The sequence below is a fragment of the Hydra vulgaris genome, chromosome 10 (genome assembly GCF_038396675.1).
Source record: "Hydra vulgaris chromosome 10, alternate assembly HydraT2T_AEP".
NCBI lineage: Eukaryota > Metazoa > Cnidaria > Hydrozoa > Anthoathecata > Hydridae > Hydra > Hydra vulgaris.
This window is the reverse complement of record NC_088929.1, coordinates 10891032-10900000: the sequence shown is the minus strand read 5'-3', so window position 1 is coordinate 10900000 and position 8969 is coordinate 10891032. Positions and strand designations below refer to the sequence as shown.

The 8969-nt window shown below is 27.6% G+C and overlaps 1 protein-coding gene across 2 annotated transcripts in view; it reads left to right on the top strand.

Moving 5' to 3' along the window:
* The window catches only part of LOC100200656 (mucin-4), a 106511-nt gene that overhangs the window by 75975 nt on the left and 21567 nt on the right, over nucleotides 1-8969 (top strand). The window lies entirely within an intron of this gene.

Here is an 8969-nt window from a genome sequence, read left to right as displayed (position 1 = left end):
TGAAATAAGTTTTATATTAACCCTGGCCTCACCTTAGCGCAACGAGAAAGCAGAAAATTATTATTCTCGCAAAGAAATAAATTAAATAATAATTAAACCAAAAATCAGCCCTTTCGATTCATCATCAAAGATGAGAAAATTATCCGAATTAAAGTTAATAAAAATGACTAACCAAAATTCAAAAAGTTTAAAAATAAATTTAAAAATTATTAAGAACAGCATCAGTAACAACAATAATAATAACAATAAAAATAATAATTCAAAAAGCAATGATTTTGAATCTTCAAACAATAAAAATCAATTAAGCAAACTAAAATGCTGGTAAACAAACACAACATCTATTAACAACTCAATCAAACTGTCTGTATTTACTAGTGAAGTTATAAACAAAATATTGACGTGATAATGGTATGCGAAACTTGGTTTCGATCTAGTACATATTTAGATTTACTTGGGTACGCAATAAATAAAAGAGACCGAATTGATGGTAGATGAGGGGGTGGTGTTTGTATATTTATTAAAAGAACTATTCATTCTTCTGAAATTTCTAATATCATATTAAAAAAATTATCTATTGAGCAAAATTTTGTGCAAAATAAAAGTAGCAAATAAAACAATTTTACTAGGGTGCATATATAGACCACCACCACCAAACCAGACCACCCATAGGGTGCATATATAGACCACCAAATGCAACAGCAGAACTTAATAACGAGCTAAATGATGTTATTTATGAAGCAAAAAAATTAGTGAGTTTAAAAAGAAGTAGATTGTCTTCTAATTAATGGAGACTTTAGCTTGCCTAAAATAAAATGGAACAAATATGGATTTAGTGAACATTTGTCGGAAAATACATATGAAAATAGTTTTGTTACAACGATAATTAATTGTTGTCTTTTTCAAATGGTCTTTAAACCAATTTTTCAAATAAATGAGATAAAGGAAAATATTTTAGACTTGATTATCACTGATAAAAACAATAGAATTCTTGAAATAAAACATGAGCCTTTATTGGGTGATTCAAATAAAGGTCATGATATATTAACATATGGGTCATTCCATGCCAAATGGACCAAAATTTTAGGATTTCAACATAGACCCCCTCAGATTTTGATGAATCTTAGTAGGTTTGTTAATATCAATGAGAAAAGCAATTCCTGAAAGTTTCAGCATAATATCTTTTGTGGTTCATAAGATACAGTCATTTGAAATTTCTGATTTTTCCAAAAATAAAAACTTCATTAGCAAAAACATGTCTTGTTCATACTTTGATGCTCTATATTTTAAAAACAAAATTTCAAAAAACCTTCTAGCTTTTCTTATTGTATACAACTCTTGACTTTCTTTAATAAAACTTTGACATTGAATTCTCAAAGTCACATTTTTTCCATAATGGCTACCTAAAAAAGCTAAAAAATTGTTTGCAAATATAAAAAGTTGATTTTTGATGAGTCAATATACAAAATCTGCAATTTAAGAAGTGAAAAGACATACTTTTTTAGTTTCTATATATGGTAGGCTTCCAAATTTTTTAAAATTTACTGATAAGATACAAATCAGTAAAAAATTATAGACTTCTAAAAATGGCTGCAGCTAAATCTTAGGAAAATGTGCCTCCACTTCAAACCACCGGTAACCAAGGACCAACACTGGTTTTAATAATTTTTTTTTCTTCTTCTAATTTAATAGACTTTATTTCAGTGATTTCAGAAAAAAAAATAGTGGGTACTCATGGGGAAGTTACAAAATCAGAACAATGAAAATTGCCCAAAATGTATTAAAAACAATAAAAACTAAGTTATTGTTGTACTTTAGTTTGTGTTATATATTCTAATACAAAGTATGTATGAATTTAAAAGTACTTTCACAAAAGTACTAGAAATAAGTTTTTAATTAAGCTTGAATTAAACTTTTAAATAGCCCTAGCTCCTACCTGCCCCCTCCCCCCTATTTCAAGCATTTACTTTTTAACATGCACATTTTTGCCTAGAACTTAAAAAGAAATATGTCTGGTGTATGAAGTGTCTATATACACAAACAAAGAATTCAACATACACATTTAAAAGCTGTGACATAAAAAACAAGCAAATTATTGAGTTTTCTTTTTATATCTTTATATCTTTTTATATCTTTTTTTTTTTATTTACAAATTTTATCAATTCCTATATATTTGTTGTGCCAAAACTTATGGAAACCTTAGTATCAAAACTTGTTTTTAAATAAATCTTTTTAGGTATTAATAAAAAGTAAATGACAGGTGCATTGGTAGATCTAACTCAATGTTCCATTGGAAAAGCATTAAATTATAGTTGTCATGAAGTAAAACTTTACCAAAATCAAAAAAGTTAAAGGTTTTGAGGATTTAACGAAAAAAGATCAAGAACTTGTACACTTGCGGAGATAAGTCAATCATATTCAAAATATTTGTAATCACCATGAAAAGGTCTACTTGGATAGATTAGAGACTTCGTATGATGGAAACTTTTGTTGCGATCCATTCAACAAACACAAAGTTAAATTAAAAAGTGTTTAAAAAAAAATTTGACATATATAAATTAATTAATTAGTTTTTTAAAAGATAATGGCTTCTTTAATGTTTTATCATTGTGCTACCGTTTAGAATCCATCAGATTAATCAGTTTGGATGTTGCGAAGGAGTTTGATTTAATACCTGGTCATAAGCTTTGTACAGAATGTCGAAAAATGCTTTGTACAGAATGTCGAAAGAAGATTATGGAAGCGATTCATGTCAACATAAAGATAATGATTTTAATGAGATTAACATTTTAAAAGAGAACTTTGATTCAAGCATTAATAGCCTTGGTTGTTCACCTTTAAAACTAGTAGCTCATAAAGACTGGGTCAGCTATGCTAAAAAGAAAAATGAACAAAATCCATACTGCAACCCAAAAGAAAATAGCAACTGTTTTGGGAGTTTCTCCAGATTTAATTAAGGATGAACCAAAAACAAAATAGCTGTGTTGCAAAAGTAAACAAGACTTGGATTCATTAATGGAATTAGTTAAAGCAAAGTTTGATGTTTCTTCAAAATCAGAAAAACTTAAATTACTGACTTTGGTTCCTGAGAGTTGGAGCATTAATTATGCACAAAACTATTTTTCTGCTTCCCTTAGAATGATAAAAGCTGCAAGGAATTTGAAACAAATGTGTGGCATAATGGCAGAACCATCTAAAAAAGAAGGAAGATCTATTAGTGATAAAGTAAAAAATCAAGTTCATGAATTTTATCAATCAGATGAATACTCTCAAATGTGTCCAGGTATAAAAAAACAGTATGTCTCAATCTAAGTTAATGGTAAAAGACAACATTTTCAAAAAAGACTTCTATTAGTTAATATAAAAGAACTTTATTTAGAGTTCATTAAAATTTCAGTTGATGTCAAGATTGGGTTTTCTAAGTTTTGTGAACTTAGACCTAAGTGGTGTATTCCTATTGGTGGTGCTTCAGGTCTCCATTCAGTATGTGTTTGTGAGTATCACCAAAACTTTTAGCATTAAAAATACCAGATATTTTAGACTATAAAGACCTCTTGACATTAGTTGCATGTGACTTAACAAATCGAGGTTGCATGCTGCACAGTTGCGATAACTGCCCAGATACCAACACACTTAAAGAGTATCTTACTGCTTTATTTGATAAGCACAGCTTGGAAGAAATCACCTTTAATCAGTGGCAATAAGCCAACAAAAAACATGATATAGTTACTCTAACTCTTTCAGTGGATGATTTTATTGAAAAAGCTTGTCAACAAATAGACCAATTAAGAGATCATCATTATATAGCCAAAAATCAAGCAGCATATTTGCAGCATCTAAAAATAACATTACCAAGTAATCATATTTTAGTATTACTAGACTTTGCTAAAAATTACAGTTTTTTAATTCAAGATGCAGTACAAGGTTTCCATTGGAACAACAGTCAAGCAACATTGCACCCTTTTGTTATTTACTATATGGAAGAAAATATGATAAAATGTAAAAGTGTTTGTATTATTTCAGACCATTTGCAACACAATACAAACTCAGTTCATTGTTTCATTTATGAAGTAATTAAAACATTTAAAAGAGTTGATGCCTTACTTTAACCACTGCATTTATTTTAGTGATGGTGCAGGTTCACAATATAAAAATTATAAAAATACATCTAATTTATGTCACCATGAACTAGGTCATAAAGTATCTGCAGAATGGCATTTTTTTTGCCACATCACATGGAAAAAGTGCTTGTGATGGCGTTGGGGGCTCTGTCAAAAGACTTGTAGCTAGGGCCAGTTTACAATTACTAACAGATCCTATCAATTCACCTGAAAAATGTATAATTGGTGTAAACAAAATATTAAAGGAATATATTTTCAATACATTTCAAATGATGCAATTGTATTACATTGCATAAAGTTTAAATTAGAAGAACGTTATGCTACTTGTTCAACAATTCCAGGAACAAGAAGCCACCATTGTTTTATACCACAATCATTAACTACTTTACAGATGAGACGGGTGTCATTTGATAATATGTATACTAATGTAAATGTTTCTAAAATGCATCATATGGTTCCACTTTCTTCTCTTTCACCAGGAATTAATATAGTATGTGTTTATGATGCAAAATGGTTTTTAGGCAATATTCTGGAAATATCTGAAGAAAATCAAGATGTTCTTATCAAGTTCATGAAGCAGTCTATTTTGTTAAACACTTTTACTTGGCCACATAAAGAAGATATTTGCTGGGTTCCAATAACGCACATTTTATGCAAAATTTCATCTTTAAAAGTTCAATCAACAACTGGTAGATGCTATGAACTATCAGCTCAAGAAAAACTGAAATATTACATTTGTACAATAGCATAAGTAACATAATTGAATATCAATTTAGCAAAATTATTATAAATTAGATTTATTTGTTTTAAGCATAGTTTTTTAGCAAAAATTTATTTGAAAGATGCAATGTTTAAACATATTTTTTAAGCAAAAATTTATTTGAAAGATGCAATGTTTATTGATTGTTTATTAGATAATATTTTTTATTACATAATCAACTTGTGCATTGTGTTGACAAGTCAAATAACTTATATAAGTTATTATATTAACTTGGTATAAGTTGTAATCTAAATTTGAACATGATAATGAAATAAGTCAAATTAATGGGGAGGGGTGGAATAGTGAGTGTACTGGAAAAATATTACAAAATTTATGGCCATGGTATTAAATATTGGGTAAATTAGACTAGAAAGTCTTTTTTTTCATTTTAACCTAATAGGCTACTTATAAGTTTTATATGTAGTCTTTTTACTGTCTGACATTTAAAACTAAATTTCACAGTTTTTATATGTGTATGTTTAGTGGTGTGTTTGGGTATTAAGGCACTTCATACATCAGAGATAAAACCAGACACACCGTGTAATAAAAAGTGTCCAATTACAAATTTTTCTAAGTTTTGGACAAAAATGTGCATGTTAAAAAGTAAATGCTTGGAATAGGGGGGAGGGGGGGAAGGGGCAGGAAGGAGCTAGGGCTGTTTAAAAGTTTAATTCAAGCTTAATTAAAAACTTATTTCTATAACTTATTGTGAAATACTTTTAAATTCATACATACTTTGTATTAGAATATATAACACAAACTAAAGTACAACAATAACTTAGTTTTTATTGTTTTTAATACATTTTGGGCAATTTTCATTGTTCTGATTTTGTAACTTCCCCATGAGTACCCACTATTTTTTTTTCTGAAATCAATGAAATAAAGTCTATTAAATTAGAAGAAGAAAAAAAAATTATTAAAACCAGTGTTGGTCCTTGGTTACCGGTGGTTTGAAGTGGAGGCACATTTTCCTAAGATTTAGCTGCAGCCATTTTTAGAAGTCTATAATTTTTTACTGATTTGTATCTTATCAGTAAATTTTAAAAAATTTGGAAGCCTACCATATATAGAAACTAAAAAAGTATGTCTTTTCACTTCTTAAATTGCAGATTTTGTATATTGACTCATCAAAAATCAACTTTTTATATTTGCAAACAATTTTTTAGCTTTTTTAGGTAGCCATTATGGAAAAAATGTGACTTTGAGAATTCAATGTCAAAGTTTTATTAAAGAAAGTCAAGAGTTGTATACAATAAAAAAAGCTAGAAGGTTTTTTGAAATTTTGTTTTTAAAATATAGAGCATCAAAGTATGAATAAGACATGTTTTTGCTAATGAAGTTTTTATTTTTGGAAAAATCAGAAATTTCAAATGACTGTATCTTATGAACCACAAAAGATATTATGCTGAAACTTTCAGGAATTGCTTTTCTCATTGATATTAACAAACCTACTAAGTTTCATCAAAATCTGAGGGGATCCATGTTGGACCTTAGTCCAGTTGGCATGGAATGACTCATATGAATTCATAGTGTATACCAATATCCATCTAAATGTAACTAATAGAAAAATTTTATACAGTAAAACAAATTTTGAAAAAATGTCACGGTTTTATAATGAAGTTGATTGAAAAAAATCAGTTAAACCAGAAATTAAATTATTAAGAGACTGGACAATTGCACGAAGATAAGAGTAAAATATCAAATATTCTGGGATTGCAATTTCATTCTGTGTTCATCCAAGAAAAAAATCCTGTTCTACCATATTTCAAACGAAGATCATCTAAGAACATGCGACTGAAATAATGAAGACTCACCTGTAATAATAGCTAAACACTTAGAAAAGTTAAACGAGAATAAATCGATTGGGCATGATAAAATTCATCCATTAATCTTAAAGAAATGCAACATAGCTCTATCATATCCATTATCATTAATTTTCACGAAGAGTTTCAGTGATGCAATAGTTCCTGATGAATGGAGACTAGCAAATATAACACCGATTTTTAAGGGTGGCAGTAAATTAGATCCGACAAATTATCGGCCAATATCTATTACATCAGTTGTTTGTAGAACGTTTGAAAGAATATTTTGAGATAAAATGATGTATCATCCGTGTCCAATATCAGAACCGAATTTAAATAGAATAGAATGAGACAATCGATTTTTTGAAGCTATTTAGAATCAAATTTGAACTTTGTTTGTTAGGATAGAATCATTTACAGTCGAATTTTTTAGGATCGAATTTTTTTAATTAAGTTATTAAAACTTGTTTCACTCGAATAATATAGAACCACCATCTAGAACCGAATCTTCTAGAATCGAATCAGTTAAACAAATAAAAAATTTAATGTATGCAATAGTATATTAAATAGTACATTAAATAAACACATTTAAAAAATCTGCTGTTGGTCCTCTGCATACTGGACAATGATTAATAGAACTCACATTTTCCCTGCCAAAAGGCGATTTGGCTACGTGTTTAGCAGTTTTGCACATTGCAAAATTTTTTATCTTTTAGAATATTTAAATTATCTTTTGATGTCGTTAACGTGATGTTTAGTCAGAAGAAATAAAGTCGTAAGTAAAAGCATTTAACCGCAATTGTAAACTAATAGATTTTTTGTTAAAGAAACAGTTTGTTTAATTTTTTTGTTGTTGTTAAAAATTAGTTAAAAAAAATAGTGTTTTAAGTATTATCTTAAGTAATTAAATGTATAAATTCCTTTTAAATATAAAAATTATTTTTTTGTCATAATAGTTTAAAAAATACACGATTTATTTTGATGTAAATATTTTATTAATAAGATATTTTGTCTATTGTTAATTCAATAACGTAAAGTTTAAATGACGTTCATTTTATTTATGAAAATAAATTATGTTATCAGTAACTGATAAATAACAATATGGTATCGGTAATAAAATATGTTATCGGTAACTGATAAATAAAAAAAACAAACTCTTTTTTGTTTAAAAACATTATTAAAAAGAGTTCACAAAATAAATAAATAAAAATTTATTAACTGTAAAATTATAAGAAAATAAACAAATATTATTTTACGTTTTATGAAAAAGATAATTTTTTCAAAATAAAATTTAGTTTTTAACAATATTTAAAAAAAATAATAAAAATGATTTTTCAAATAGGAACTTTGATTTTATTTGTAACTTTTGTTATAGTGAGAAAAAAAAACTGTATGATTTTTAACGCGTTAATGAAATAACTTTAATTACAATGCGGTACTTGAAAAGATGCAAGTGACGCAATATAACTTCTAACAATGCAAAATATATTTGCTGAGTTGAGTTACTTAGAAATGCGTTACTCGTTTTCATTACGCAGGGAAATCTCGTAACAAGATCTACAATTGTGACCATGTATTGTCTCAAGTAAATTAGTTAACAAAACTATTTTTGCACTTCTGTTACAAAGATGACGGTGCTTATACTTGAGATACACAAAACCATTGTTTTCCTTATTTTTGATGTAGCCGAAGTCCCCTGCAACATACAGAAATGTTTTCCATTTGTCACCTTCAATTTTTCTGTATTCCATTTTGCTATTTTAAATTTAAAGAAAGCTTTATATATTTACACATGCATTCATTGGATTTTACGATATTTTTATAAAATTTTGGAAAAAAAATAAATATTATTTTCGAAAATAATAAAAACTTTTTTTTGAAGGATCATGTACACTTTAACCTTTAACACAAAAACCAGTTTGAAAAAATTATGCCGTCTTTGAACTGCATCACAAATGCATTAAAATTACAGTTGTAAAAAAATTCGATTGTAAAAAAACTCGATGCTAAATTAATCGGCTGTGAAAAGTAATTAAGTTTTAAAATTACAAATTCAATTATAAAATATTCGATGCTAAATTAACAGTTGTGAAAATTTTTTTGGGTTTTTTTAAAGTTTTTTTAGTTTCATTAAACTTTTAATGATATTCGATCATCTCATTCTATGTTCAATAACTTTGATTCTAGAAATTAGTTAAATCTTTTTCGATTCTAAGCAGTTTTTACACAATTCGGTTCTAGAACATTTTCACAAATTCAGTTCTGGCATTGGGGGCTGTATTATCTACT